The sequence below is a fragment of the Sapajus apella genome, unplaced genomic scaffold (assembly GCF_009761245.1).
Source record: "Sapajus apella isolate SASKATOON/1434 unplaced genomic scaffold, GSC_monkey_1.0 scaffold35, whole genome shotgun sequence".
NCBI lineage: Eukaryota > Metazoa > Chordata > Mammalia > Primates > Cebidae > Sapajus > Sapajus apella.
This window is the reverse complement of record NW_022436975.1, coordinates 9,391,905-9,407,584: the sequence shown is the minus strand read 5'-3', so window position 1 is coordinate 9,407,584 and position 15,680 is coordinate 9,391,905. Positions and strand designations below refer to the sequence as shown.

At 35.7% G+C, this 15,680-nt stretch overlaps 1 long non-coding RNA gene across 1 annotated transcript; it reads right to left on the bottom strand.

Annotated features, from left to right (window-relative positions):
* Positions 1–3,281: 3,281 nt before the first annotated feature.
* On the bottom strand, positions 3,282–9,246 carry LOC116563502. Its single transcript, XR_004274426.1, has 3 exons — positions 9,233–9,246; positions 4,596–4,599; positions 3,282–3,373 (listed from the first exon to the last, which is right to left on the bottom strand). It is a non-coding gene; the product is annotated as an uncharacterized LOC116563502 (long non-coding RNA).
* Between the last annotated feature and the right edge of the window lie 6,434 nt (positions 9,247–15,680).

The window sequence follows — 15,680 nt, the reverse complement described above, 5'->3', positions numbered from 1 at the left end:
AATACTTAGTATCATTTATTTTTTAAAAGTTTTTGGTTTTTTTTCTAATATTTTTAGGGTACTCACTCCAGAGCCTCAAGGGGTTTACATCAATAATTAGGCAATTTATAGGATGAATAGGCTGGGACAATGGTTTGAATTTTTGTAAATTCTGTGAACTCTTGAAGAAAAAAGTGGTACAAATAGAAGGTACATGTATTGTAACGTGTGCGTATATGACATACACCTATCACACTCATTTTGTCATCTGGCGTTATCCACAGGGGATTGGTTCTGAGACAGCTTCTTCCTTAAATACCAAAATCCATGGATGCTCAAGTTCTGCATGTGAAATGATGTCATATTTGCATAAAACCTAAGCACATCCTCCTGTACGCTTTAAATTGTCTCTGGACTCCTTATGATAGCTAACACAATGCGCCGATATCATTTCAGTTGCCTGGATTCAACATAGTATTCTGTGTGTGGCAAATTCAAATTCTGCTTTTTGGAACTTTGTGGAATATTTTTTCCCAATTATTTTAGAGGCACAGTTGGTTGGATACAGAACTCGTAAATACAGAGGGCTGACTGTATATGTACACACATGCACATATATACCATACATATATGCCTATATTATATATGGGTAATTATAATTCATATATAGATATTGTATGTAGTGCATATGTATGCACATACATATGTATCGATACACACTTATGTTTATAGATATTATAAGACTTACTAGATTTTGGTCAGTTTTACTGACTGGTACCAAATTATTTTAAGCATCATTGCTTTGCATTTGTAACTAAATTAACCCTAGCTTGGGGTAAGAGCAGCATTAAAATTACATCACCAAAGTATTTCTTTGACTATGTTCTGACCTACAGAGATGGTTTGCAGCCTCAAAGTTCATTCTATGTAAGATCTGTCTTGCAGTCTATGTTATTATCTTGGTGCGTACTCTCACCCCTCTCAGAATCCTCCTTCTTATAGAGGTAATTATAATTCTCAGAGGCTGCTCCTGCATGTCTGCAATGCAGTCCTCAAACCGTGCTCCTGTTCCATATCCAGTCAAACTAAGCTTCATAAGTCAAAGAGAAATAAAATCCTTTACAAACAAGCAATTGCTCAGAGATTTCATCACCACAAGATGTACCTTACAAGAGCTCCTGAAAGAAGCACTAAGCACAGAAAGGAGCAACCAGTACCAGCCACTCCAAACATGTACTCAATGGTAAAGAGCATTGACACAATGAAGAAACTGCATCAACTAATGGAAAAAAAACCAGCTAGCATCAAAATGGCAGGATCAAATTCACATGTAACAATATTACCTTAAATGTAAATGGGCCAAATGCCCAAATCAAAAGACACAGAGTGGCAAATTGGATAAAAAGTCAAAATTCATCAGTATGCTCTAAGCAGGAAACCCATCTCACATGCAAAGATACACAGAGGGTGAGCATAATGACCTGAGGTCTAGAATAGGCAGTGCCACCTGATGAGAGAAAATGAGGAACTGTTATGGTGGAATAGAATCTTGCGGTCTACTGCTCCAAGAATCCACAGATGTATCCACAGAAACCCAGGTTCAGAAGGTGCTGTTCACTCTTTAATTGGTGCTTGATACCCTCTCATGGTTCTACCCACCATACAGAAGGAAAAGAGTTGATCTGTGAATTTTGAGTGACAGATTCCTGCCATGTGGCCTCGGATAAGTGGCCGAACATACTAACATTCAGTTTCTTCATCTACAGGTGGGATGATACTAGTACCTCTCTCGCATTATTATTACAAAAATCAACATTAATGACATAAAGCGTTTTCCTCTGTGTCTGGCTCTTAGATAACAATGAATAGTTATTAAATGATTATTGTTTGTGTCAAATGTTACTTGGTTCAGGATTATAGCATAAGAAGACAAGATCCATGGTGTCTGAAATCCGTTTTCTACTTGGTGCACGTAATATTGAAAATAAGATAAAGACACATGGTTCTGTAGTCCAGAATGGCTTTCTGAGTCTATCAAATCATAGCACAAGTTTATAATGCGACGGACATTTAGTTAGTGCTGCCTTGTGAAATAAACTCAGCCATTCCAAATCTGCCAAATACTTTTATATACTTGGAAATAATTTTACTCCAGTTGTCACTTTGGAAGGAAATGTTAGAATCCCTTGTGAGTTCCTTCTATCAACTGTGCAGCAAGCAGATGAAGACAATACAGTGCCAATGCTTTAGATTTATTAGAAATGTAAGAAGACAGTCAATTGTCCAGTGAAAAATAAATGTATAACACCTAGGCAAGCTTCTAAAGAAAGACCTAAAGTGAGTGCTTTTTAAAAAATATTGTTGCCCACATTTCAAAATCCAATTACCACCATATGTTTTTTATTCAGTAGTATTAGATAGTGGAGTTAAGGACTCAAAAATTTAAAATAATTTTTCTAATGTAAAAGATTTAAATGTATCATATTTTTAACTTTTATTTTATGTTGAGAGGTACATGCGTAGGTTTGCTACATGGGTAAATTGCGTGTCACAGGGCCTGGTGTACAAATTATTTTGTTATTCAGGTAATAAACATAGTGCCTGATAGGCAGTTTTTTTATTGCCACCCTCCTCCCAACTCCATCCTCAGTGCAGGCCCTGGTGTCTGCTGTTCTCTTCCTTGTGTTCATATGAACTCAAGGTTTAGCTTTCACTTACAAGTGAGAACATATGGTATTTGGTTTTCTGATCCTGTGTTAGTTCACTTAGGATAACGGCCTGCAGCTCCATCTATGTTGCTGCAAAGAACATAATCTCGTTCTTTTTTATGGCTGTGTAGTATTCCATGTTGTGTGTGTACCACATTTAAAAAACCCAGGCCACTACTGATGGACATTTAGGTTGATGCCATGTATTTGCTATTGTGAATTGTGCTGCAATGGACATACATATGCATGTAACTTTATAGTAGAATGATTTACATTCCTTTGGGAATATACCCAGTAATGGGATTGCTGAGTTGAATGGTAATTCTGTTTTAAGTTCTTTGAGAAATCTCTAAACTGCTTTCTACAATGCTGAACTAATTTACATTTCTACTAGCAATGTATAAGTGCCTTATTCTCTCCTCAAACTCACCAGCATCTGTTATTTTATGACTTTTCAATAGTAGCCATTCTGACTGGCATGAATAGTCCCTCATTGTGGTTTTGATTTGCATTTTCTAATGATTAGTGATGTTGAATATTTTTTCCTATGCTTGTTGGACACATGTACATCTTCTTTTGAAAATGATAAGTTTCTTTTACTTTGCAGAAACTCTTTACCTTAATTAGGTCCCATTTATCAGTTTTTGTTTTTGTTGCAATTGTCTTTGGTATCTTCATCATGAAAACTTCACCAGGTCCAATGTTCAGACTGGCATTTCTCAAGTTATCTTCCAGATTTTTCAGTTTTAGGTTTTACATTTAAATTTTTAATCCATCTTGAGTTGATTTTTATATATGGTGTAAGGTAGGGGTCCAGTTTCAATCTTCTGCATATGGCTAGGCCAGTTATCCCAGTACCTTTTATTGAATAGGGAGTCCTTTTCCATTGCTTGTATTTGTTCACTTTGTTGAAGATCTGATCGTTGTAGGTGTGTGGATTTACTTCTGGGTTCTCTAATCTGTTCCATTTGTCAATGTGTCTGTTTTCATATCAGTAACATGCTTCAGGTTACTAAAGCCTTGTAGTATATTTTGAAGTCATGTATTGTGATATCTCCAGTTTGTTCATTTTGCTAAGTGTTTTCTTGGCTATTTGGGGTCCTTTTTGGCTCCATGGGAATTTAAAAATAGTTTTTTCTAATTCTGTGAAGAATGTCATTGGTAGATTGATTGGAATAGTATTGAATCTGTAAATTGCTTTGGGGAGTATAGCCACCTTAACAATATTTACTCTTCCTATCATGAATGTGGAACCATTTCCGATTTGTTTTGTAATCTCTAATTTCTTTGAGCAATGTTTTATAATTCTCTTTGTAGCAACCTTTTACCTCCCTGGTTAGCTTATTCCTAGGTATTTTATTTTATTTTATTCTGTGGCTGTTGTGAACAGGACTGCATTCTTGATTTGGCTCTCAGCTTTAATATTGTTGATGTATAGGAATGCTACTAATTTTTGCACATAAATTTTGCATCCTGAAACTTTGCTGAAGCTGTTTATCAGCTCAAGGAGCTTTGGGGCAGAGACTGTGTGGTTTTCTAGGCATCAAATTCTATCATCTGCAAACAGATAGTTTGACTTTCTCTCTTTGTATTTGAATGCCCCCCCCCGCCTTTTTTTTCTCTTGCCTGACTGCTTTGGCTAGGACTTCCAGTACTTTGTTGAATAGGGGTGGTAAGAGAAGGCATAGTTTATTTGTTTCACTTTTCAAAGGAAATGCTTCTAGCTTTTGCCCATTCAGTATGATGTTGGCTGTAGATCTGGCATAGATAGCTCTTATTATTTTCAGCTATGTTCCCTTTATGCCTAGTGTTTTGAGGGATTTTTAAATGAAGGGATGTTTATTTCTGTGATAATTAGCAATGAGTTTGTGGGGGAAAAAATGAAGGGATGTTTAATTTTATTAAAACCTTTCTCTGTCTGCATCTATTAACATGACCATGTAGGCTTTGTTTTTAGTTTCATTTATGCAGCAAATCACATTTATTGATTTACCCGTGTTCAACAAAACTTGCATCCCAGGGATAAAGTCTTCCTGATTGTGTTGGATGAGTTTTTGATGTGTAGCTGGATTTGGTTTGCTAGTACTTTGTTGGGGATTTTTGCATCTATGTTCATCAAGGATATTGCCCTGAAGTTTATTTTTTTGCTGTCTCTCTGCCAGGTTTTGGTATCATGATGATGCTGGCCTCACAGTATGAGCTAAAGAGGAGTATTTTCTCAACATTTTTTTTTTAGAAAACTTTCAATAGGAATGGTACCAGCTCTTCTTCAAACATCTGATAGAATTTGACTCTGAGTCCATCTGGTCCTGGGCTTTTCTCATTGGTAGACTGTTTATTACACATTCAGTTTTGGATCTCATTATTGGTCTGCTCAGAGATTCAATTTCTTCCTATTCAATTTGGGAGGTTGTGTGTTTCTCATAATTTATCCATTTCTTCTATGTTTTCTATCTTGTTTGCATAGAGGTGTTCATAGTAGTCTGTGAGATTTTTTTGTTTTGTTTTGTTTTGTATTTCTGTAGGGTCAGTGGTAACATCTCCTCTATCATTTCTGGTTGTGTTTCTTTTCTTTTCTTTTCTTTTTTTTTTTTTTTTTTTTTTGATCTTCTGTCTTTTTTTATTAGTCTATTTTAGTAATCTGTTTATCTTACTTTTTCAAAGAACCAATTTTTGGTTGTGTTGATTTTTTTTTTGTCTGATTTTTGTAATATCTCAGTGTCCTTCAGTTCAACTCTATTTTTGGTTATTTTTTGTCTTTTGTCAGCTTTGGGGTTTGTTTGCTATTGTTTCTCTCATTTCTGTAGGTGTGATGATAGGTTGTTAACTGAAGATCTTTCTGATGTGGGACTTTATTGGCTATAAACTTCCCTCTTAACACTGCTTTAGCTGTGCCCCAGAGATTCTGGTATGTTGTATCTTTGTTCTTATTAGTTTCAAAAAATGTCTTGATTTCTGCTTTAATTTTGTTGTTTACCCAAAGGTCATTCAGAAGAAGATTGTTTAATTTCCATGTAATTGTTTGGTTTTGAGCAATTTTCTTAGTATCGATTTTTATTTTCGTTGTGCTGTTGTCTAAGGGTGTGGTTGGTGTAATTTTGTGGGGCTTTTCTTTTTTATATTTTGAGAATTACTTTATGGCCAATTGTCTGGCTGATTTAGAGTATGTGTCATGTGCAGATTTGGAGAGTGTATATTCTGTTGTTAGGGATAGAGAGTTCTGTAGATGTTTGTTAGGTCCACTGAGTCAAGTGTTGAGTTCACGTCCTGAATATCTTTGTTAGTTTTCTGCCTCAAAGATCTCCCTAATACAGTCAGTGTGAGGTTGAAGTCTCCCACTATTATTGTATGGTTATCTAAGTCTCTTCATATGTCTCTAAGAATTTGCCTTATGAATCTGAGTGCTCCTGTGTTGAGTGTATATATATTTAGAATAATTAGGTCTTCTTGTTGAAGTAAACTCATTATCACTATGTAGTGCCTTTCTTTGTCTTTTTTTTTCTTTGATTATTCATAATTTAAAGTCTGTTTTGTCTGAAATTAGAATAGCAATCCCTGCTATTTTTGTTTTCTATTAGATTTTTCTCCATCCTTTTACTTTGAGAATATGGTTGTTATTGCCTGTGAGAGGGGTCTTTTGAAGATAGTATACAGTTGAGTCTTGCTTATTTATCTAACTTGCCATTGCATGTCTTTTAATTATGGCATTTAGCCCATTTACATTCAAGGTTAATGTTGATATATGTGGATTTGATCCTGTCATTCTTCTGTTAGCTGATAATTAGAGGAACTTGTTTGTGTGGTTTCTTTACAGGGATAATGGTCTATATACTTAAGTGGGTTTTTGTAGTGGCCAGTAACGGTCTTTCATTTTCATACTTAGCAGTCCCTTCAGGACCTCTTGAAAGTTGAGTTTGGTGGTAATGAATTCTCTTAACATTTGCTTGTCTCAAAAGAATCTTATTACTCCTTCATTTATAAGCTTAGTTTGGTGGGATGTAAAATTCTTGGTTGAAATCTCTTTAAGAATTCTGAATATAGGCACCCAATCTGTTCTGGCTTATAGGGTTTCTGCTGAAAGGTCCACTTTTAGTCCTATATGATTTCCTTTATAGGTGACCTTCCCTTTCTCTCTCGTTGCCTTTAATATTTTTTTCTTCCACATTTGCCTTGGGGAATCTGATGATAATGTATCTTAGGGATGGTCTTTTGTGTCGCATATTTTGCATGTGTTCTCTGTATTTTCTAAATTTGAATGTTGGCCTCCCTAGCTACGTTGTGATAATTTTAACGGACAATATCCCAAAATATGTTTTCCATGTTGCCTCCTCTCTTTCCCTCTCTTTTAGCAATGTCAATGAGTCACAGATTTGGTCTCTTCACCTAATTCTAGATATCTTGGTGTTTTGTTCATTCTTCATGTTTTTTCTTTATTTTTGTCTGACTTAGTTATTTTGGAGAGCTGGTTTTGAGTTCTGAGACTTTTCCTGAGATTGGTTAATTCTGCTGTTAATACTTCTGATTGTATTGTGAAATTATTGAAGTGAGTTTTTTAGTTGTGTCAGATCAGTTTGGTTCTTTCTTAAAATGGCCCTTTTGTCTTTTATCTCCTGTATCATTTTATTTTATTCCTTAAAACTCTTGTTTGGGTTTCAACTTTCTTTTAAATCTTTACGATCTTCGTTCCTATCCATGTTGTGAATTCTGTCATTTCAGCCCTCTCAGCTCAGCTAAGAACCCTTGCTGAGGCAAAAGTACAGTTGTTTGGAGGAAAGAAGACAGTATAGATTTTTGAGTTTAGAGAGTTCTTGTGCTGTTTTTTTCTCATCTTTGTTGGCCAATGTTCCTTCAATCTTTGTAACTGCTGTCTTTTGGAAGGTTTTGTTTTTTGGGTTTTTTTGCTTTTATTTTCTTTGAAGCCCTTGGCTTTTGATTGTAGTAGAGTAAGGTGGGTTCAGTTGACTGGTGTGGCTTCTGAAGGATTTCAGGGGGCCAAGGCTTAGTTTAGTACTCTTGGGCTGCATGTTGTAACTCTGGGGGGCTAGTACTGGGCCCTCAGCGTTGTTTTCTGTCCTCTCAAGGCCAGGAGCCTGCTGCACTGGAGCGTGCAAGGTGTTCTTTGATAAGTGGCCACCACACTCCAATGGGTGGTGCCTACTAACGCACTTTATTGGATTGGTGGCAGTGGGATCTCTAGTAATTTGTGTATGACAGCAACAGTGGCAGCATGGTAGGGTGCATGCTTCTTGGCTATGGTGGGACACCAGTAGACGTGTGACTGCCAGCTTCTGTGGCACATTTATACAAGTGGTGGTCTTGTGGTACAGGGGGCATGACCACTGGTCTGTGTGTGAGCATATGCACTGGTAGTGGTGTTGGCATAGTGGTGAGGTGCTAGTGGGTGCAGCCTACATGCACACATTTGTGCCCATGGTGGTGGTGGCATGGGACAGGGAGTGAGGCCACCAGTGCCCATGCATGCATTAGTGCTGGGGGAAGTAATGGTACAAGGTGGAGGGACAAGTGCTATTTTAAAAATCACTAAAAAACTAAAAATTATTGTTCAACACCCGCCTATGAGTGAGAACATGCGGTGTTTGATCTTCTGCTCTTCTGTCAGTTTGCTGAGAATGATGGTTTCCAGGTTCATCCATGTCCCTACAAAGGACCCAAACTCATCGTTTTTGATGGCTCCATAATATTCCATGGTATATATGTGCCACATTTTCCCTATCCAGTCTATCGTTGATGGGCATTTGGGTTGGTTCCAGGTCTTTGCTATTGTAAACAGTGCTGCAATGAACATTCGGGTACACGTGTCCTTATAGTAGAACGATTGGGAGGGGAGCACTACACACTGGGGTCAGTTGGGGGGAAATAGGGGAGGGACGGTGGGGGGTGGGAAGCTGGGGAGAGATAGCAAGGGGAGAAATGCCAGATGTAGGTGATGGGGAGGAAGGCAGCAAATCACACTGCCACGTGTGTTCCTATGCAACAATTTTGCATGTTCTTCACATGTACCCCAAAACCTAAAATGCAATAAAATAAATAAATGGGAAAAAAAAAACTAAAAATTATTGGTCGAGGGCCATTATTGATAAATGTAGAACTAAATAATAGGTTTTTAGACTGGACTTGTTCTGTTAGAAATAGGTATAAGAAGTTATAAGCACCCCAGTTTGTGAGTCTTGTAGGTGATATTTTAAACATATTTTCCCTTAGAAACTGTCAAAAAGACAAAGGGCAAAAGTATATAGTATGATAATTCGGTGAAACATATTGTCTACCCATTTCTCAAATTTGGAGCTCCCATTATCCTATAAGTTCACCAGGCCATTACGTTAATCATTCTTTCAACATGTGTACTTCTTGTTGCTCTGAGATGTTGTCCATTTCTAGAAAATATTTGTATGTCTGCTTTAAAACACCATGAAGTATTATTGGGTTCAATTAAGAAAGGTAATAAAATGTATTAAGCATTTTAAAATCAAACACTTTGTGCCAGATACTACTGTCTTGCAAATATGGACTTATTTGATCCTCACAATAGTCTTGTGTCATAGGTGCTATTATCATTTGTCTTTTCCTAGATGATAGAAGCAAAGCATGAAGCCACCAATCTCCCTTGCAAAGCTGGACTTCGACACCAGAAAGTCTGGAGCCAGATTTCCTTCTCTTACATGCTAGTCTATACTGCCTAGGTTCCATATTGAAGATGAAAGCTTTTCAACATTTAGTAGCCCTGTCCTCTGAGTTTATTTTTTATCCTTGGGGGCATGGAACTGAGTTAACCATATGAAAGATCTTTGTCTTATGTTTCTGTAAGCACTTCTTTTGTTTGATTATATTTTGGTTTTCTCCACCCTTATATATTTAAGATACCTCTTTCCAATCCATCTTCTATATATTTACGTAGATTCATGTAGGTGTATCGTTAAAAACAGTAAACTTGTGTGTGTGTGTGTGTGTGTTTAAATTACATAAATTGTGATCTATTCCTGCTTTCCAACCCCCTCTTTCTTTTTCTGTTTCAAATCCTTCTGATCTAGCCATGTTGCTTTAAGTAAAATAAGTTCATTATTTCCGACAGTCGCAGAATATGCTATTGACAGTATAAATTACACTATCTTTTTCTCCACTGATGAATACCTATGTTACTTCCAACTCCTTTTTACCATTATCAATGCTACAGATATTAGTCTATATGTTTCATGGTAGATTTGAACGAGAATCTCTCTAGACTATACCTAGGGATTAAATTGTTAGATTATATTCATACTTAATTTCTCTAAGTATTTTTAGATTTCTCTTTTGCTGAGCTATACCAGTTTATACTTACACCTTCAAATCCTATTTTCTTTCCACACATCTTACCCAGCATTTGCTATTATTCAAATCTCTAAATTTTGCCAATATGATGGCTACAAAGGCTAATAAATTTATAATAAGATGCTAAACTCACTAAGAATCAGAGACAGACTCTCAGTTCACATATTCCTACCATTATTTTCCCAAGAGAAATGCTGCTAAGGTGGCTGTGGGCAGCATTTCAACTGCATGAGGGCTGGGAAGAGGGTGGAGAGCTCTTCTCACCTCCCTACACCCTTGAGGCTCTGAGGACCCAGCATAAAGCAATCATGATGGGGCCTATGATGTGGTAGATGCTCTGAGGAATGAAACACAATGTATTTTTCAAAAGTCTCAAACTAAGAAAATGTTGTAGCCTTGAACAGATTCATAAATGAATTTTTAAAACTCAATGTGAAATATTTCTCAAATTAGAAGTTAATTTCAGATATTTTTAAATGATTTAAATATTTTCCTGTCCTCTTATTGTTTAATTGTGTTTAGATGTTTTTATCTTTCATATTCGGGTGTTTTATGAATTTGAAGTTTCTTTTGGGATGATTTCTGAGGTAGGAATCAACTTTGATACTAGATATCAGCCAGTGTTGCCAACACTGTGTTTTTTATAATCCATAGTTTCCAGAGTGATTCGTGATTATACACCTACTGTATACCAGGTTCAGAGTCTGTTTCTGTGATCACTATCTTTTTCCATTTTTCTGTGTGTTCCTGTGCTAGACCTAACCTTGTTACTCTTAGTTCTGAAAAAGTATCTTAAGTATTTGTGAAAATTTATTTCATGTATTTTTTAGAATTAATAGAAAAGTTCCCTCCAGAGATCCACTGTGATATTTATTCTAATTGATTTAATCCAATTAAATAATTTATGGGAAATTGACAACTTTAGACTTTCAAGTCCATGAAACACATATATTTATGAAACATATATACTCCGTTTGTTTAGATTTTCTGTTGTTGTCTTCAATAGAGTTTGAAAGATTTTCTCAATAAAAATCCAGTTGACTATTACTGGTTGTAGAGAAATACTATTGATCCTGCATACAGTACCCATGATAATCTTTATTCTATTCTTATTATTTCCTAATCTTTATTCTGCCTGTATTTTTATATATCTTTTATCTTTCGCCACCAGTTATATTGAAACTTATTAAAAATGCTTCTATGGTTTCTTCACTAAAAATGAAGATTTGGTGTGGTTTTTAGTTCTTAGATTCTTAGTTTAAGAGATTTTGCCCTAAACAGGTTTGGATTTGGACTGTTTTTTAATACATCTATTAGGATTACCAGGTGATTTTTCTCCTTTAAAAGCTTTTTTGTTGTTATTAAATCATTCTTGAACTCCTTGGATAAGATATAAGTTAGCATGAGGTATATTTTTCATAAATGATTAGTTTGTGTAGTCTATTATTTAAATGTTTGCATTTATGTGCAATAGTCTTACAATTTTTTTTCTTATACTATTCTTATACAGTTTGGGCATCAAGGTTATTATAGCGTCATAAAATGAGTTTGGCAACTTTGTCTTTTTCCATTTTATGGAATGATTACAAGGTAAAGATGAGCTGTTCCTGGAAAGTTTGATCTAACTTAGATGAAAAAACCATCTAGTTTTAGCAGTTAGTTTGAGAATGGGAGAGGTAGTAGGAATATGGTGATAGCTTTCTGAGCAGCATTTAAAAATCTTTTTAAATCATTTATTTCCCTAAAATTTTAAGATGCCTGTAATATTTCTAAATACACCCTTTCATGATTTTATTTTTTATATATCTTATTTATTCTTTTTTTGAGAACAGACAGAAGTGTATCTAAATTATTAGTCTTTTTAAAGAATCCCATTTGTGTTACGTTAATTATATCTACTGTCGAATTTTGTTCTCTGTTTCAATTTTTGACCTTATTTTTTTTTTCCCTCTTCAATGTTTTGCTTTATTTAGTAGCTCCTTTTCTGGCTAGTTTTGTTCCCACCATTCTTTCTTGTTTTCCAAGTTAAGCTATAAACTTCCATTTAAGTAGTTCTCTATTTCTTCATATATAGACAAACAGTGATTGTATCATTCAGAGGTAAATATTTTTTAAATTTTCATTATGATGTTTCATTAATTCTGTGTTTATTCTCGTTTGTAATCATATAATTTTTGTGTTTTTACATTTCAGGCACATAGCAAGTTCTTTAGCTTATCATTTTTAATGATTTCTATTATTTCTGGATTCTCAGAAGATGTGGTTATTTGCTATTAATTATTTTTAATTTACTGAGTCTTCTTTGTAGGTTAGTCTATACACAGTTTTTTTTATTGTTTTCTTTGTGTCTGAAAAGAATATATAGTCTATGTTTACAGGATGTAAAATGTTCTCTTTATTAGTTCAAGTACATCATTCCCTTCTGTGTCTTTGAAAATTATTTGACTATTGGCCAATTAGTTTTCAAGAAAAATTTATTAAAAATCTCATCATTTGTAAATACATTAATTTTTCCCCTGTAACTCTATCAATTGTTGAAACTATATTTCAGTGAGTACATGTAGTCTCATGGTCATGAACTCTCACGGACTGTCGTACTGTCCTTTTACTAACATTTAACAATCTTTTTTTTACTGATTTTTTTTAATCTTTAAATCTTATTTTGTCTTATGTTAAATTTCTTTCACTGATATTTTTGTGTTCATATTTCATTGGTATATGTTTTTCTCCCCTGTTATTTTTAAACTGCTTCTGGCTTTTTAAAAACTATGTTTCTATTAAATAATATATTGATATTTTATAATTTTTATTCAATATGAATCTTTGCATTTGTGAATTAAGGGTTTTTTTTTGTAATAGCTGTCATTTAAAAACAATTTCTACTATTTTGTTTAAAACACAGCTTCTCATTTTTCTTCTAGTTTTTAACCTTCAATTGAATCTGTCAAGTTTTATTCTGTTTTTTCCCTGCCACCATTTTATGATTATGGCAGTTACCTCACTGCCAAATTGTTGCTTATTTTTCTTGAAATGTTCAAAAGCTTCAATAATTATGTCTTCCTCTCAACTAAAACAAATTCTTGATTAGTATCTTTCTCCTAGTCTCTTCTGCACTCATGTTAAAGTATTTTTGGCATTTTATATACACGTTTTGAACATTGCCTATTTGAACAACAATGAAAGTATTAAATTTCTAGTCATCTTATATTTTGTTGCACATTGCTTCTTCTTCTTTCTGAAAAACTTTGCCTAGAGAGCTCTAGAGAATCTTTGCATGATTAACTGTGTGAGACTAAGTATGCATGATAATATCTTTATTTTATCCTCACATTTAGATAATAGCTTAGTTCATTGCCTTGAATCCTTTGAAGCTGTTACCTCCTCGTTTTCTTCCAGCTAGTGTTCCAGTTGTGAAATCTGATGTTCCTTTGAAGTGACCTCTTATCACCCCAGAAACTTTTAGAATTATCTATGTCACTGATTTTCTAAATATTACTCTAGAGTGTCTAGTAGCTGATGTTTCTTATTGATCCTGTTTGAGCCTGGGACATTTTAAGTATATATTTCTTAGATATCTGAACCCTACTGGTTAATGCTTTTCTTCTGGAGCTCCCATTAGATACCTATCAATGTGTTCACTCCTCTCCTGTCTTCTGATGTTTCCCTTATGTTTTAAGTCACTTAATCCTTACTGAAATCACTGGGGAATCATGTCTTCTGGCATTCTTCATCTTCAATCTGTAGCCTTTGTCTTTCTTCGCATAGAGAGTTACTCAATTGTACCTTCCAGGGTGGTAATAAATTATTTTTTCTGTACATTCTGCTGTTCAATGCATCATGTGCATTATTTACTTCAACAGTTACATTTTCACACTTAATATCTCCAGGTGAATGCTCTGTTCCTTTGTGCATTGCCTCATTTCTAGTGTCCTTTCTTACATTCCTGAAGACATTTATTTAATTCTGTAACTCCTGCTAGGTTATTTAGTTTCTTGCCCTTTACAGTGCTGGTGCTTCTCAAATGTTATTTTTTTCCTTTTGAGTTTTATTCCTTTTGAAATTATTTGTTTCTCCTGGCTCACAATATCAGACTCTCAAGTCCCAGCCCGTTCCCTTCAATAGGAAGTTTAGCTTTGGTGCCTCAGGACAGTGGAGCCTCTGGTCGTGCAGTTAGAGCCCCACAAATACTCATTTTCTTCCCTCCCCCTCTGGGGTGGCTCTGCTCCAGACAAACCTCAGTAGCTCTCCCATGTGCCCCTCTTCCCCATGATGCCATTCTCTGAGACTATTTTAATCCACAATGTGTCTATGGAGAGATGGAGAGAGTAGAGGTGACAAGACCTCAGGCCTCTCTTGCTTTTGTAGCTTTGTTCAGGACCAGGTCCATTGCCCCCTCAAGTGTTTCTTATGAATGTTCCGTGATTTTCAGAATACTCAACCTCCTCACTTCTGCATCTTTTCCAGGGTGGGCTCAAGGGAAGAAGCCAGTAGCATGAGCAAGCTTACCGTCTTTTCTGGAACTAGAAATCCTTATTGGCAGTAGGAGGAAATTCCTGAGATAGGATCTATTATTTATTTATGTTTGAGAGTAATGAAAGCTGGACATTAGCACTAGTGAGATGAGGAGATTCAGGTGCCATTTTCAGCACTACATCTTATTGTCTCTGTGTCTTTGTACCTTTAACTTCTCTAAGTTTCAGTTTGCTCATTTGCAACTTGGGAAAATAAAATGGACACTTTTTATTCATCAGACACTGTGTGCCAGGCACTAATGTGAGGCCAGGACCACATCATAAAACTTCTTGGAGAAACAAAAGAGGTAAGTAAAAAAGCTAGGAAGACCAAAGTATACCATACTGAAGAGGGAAAACTGCCTCAAGTTTAAGGACTTGGGCTCTGGAATGAGAGATATGGGTTCAAATCTTGTTTCTGCCGCTTTGATCTGTTATGTTGAGAATGTTATACAGTTTTTCTGAGCATTAGTTTAGTGAGTTGTAAAATGGAAATATTTATATCAAAAGATTGCTGTGGATTGGAGAGAGGCAATCTGGCAGAACACTCAGTGGTTACTCAATGTCTGACATCGATTCTGCATTCAATAAACATTAGCTATTATTAGTGAATATATTTTCTCCTTCCTGGAATGGCAGCATTCTAGTAGCTTTAATCACTTCTCAAAGGAAATTAAAGGGACATTAACCTTAGATAATTTAATGTTGCAGAATCTAAATCTAGCTGGACCTTTATTAAATATTGAAGAATTATGATCACTCTTTTGCCTTAAGAGCATCTCTTGGATTCTTGAGTAATCAATATCGTCGTCTTTGAAGATAAAGCTAAAGCTTGTGAATCACTGTTCAGGAACTTGGTCTTGGATTAGCATTGCAGTGTTTTGAAAAGAAAATGTTGAGCACCAGGAGCTGGGTGCGGTGGCTCACGCCTGTAATCCTAGCACTTTGGGAGGCCGAGGCGGGTAGATCACGAGGTCAAGAGATCGAGACCATCCTGGTCAACATGGTGAAACCCCGTCTCTACTAAAACTACAAAAATTTAGCTGGGCATGGTGGCACGTGCCTGTAGTCCCAGCTACTCAGGAGGCTGAGGCAGGAGAATTGCCTGAACCCAGGAGGCGGAGGTTGCGGTGAGCCGAGATCGCGCCATTGC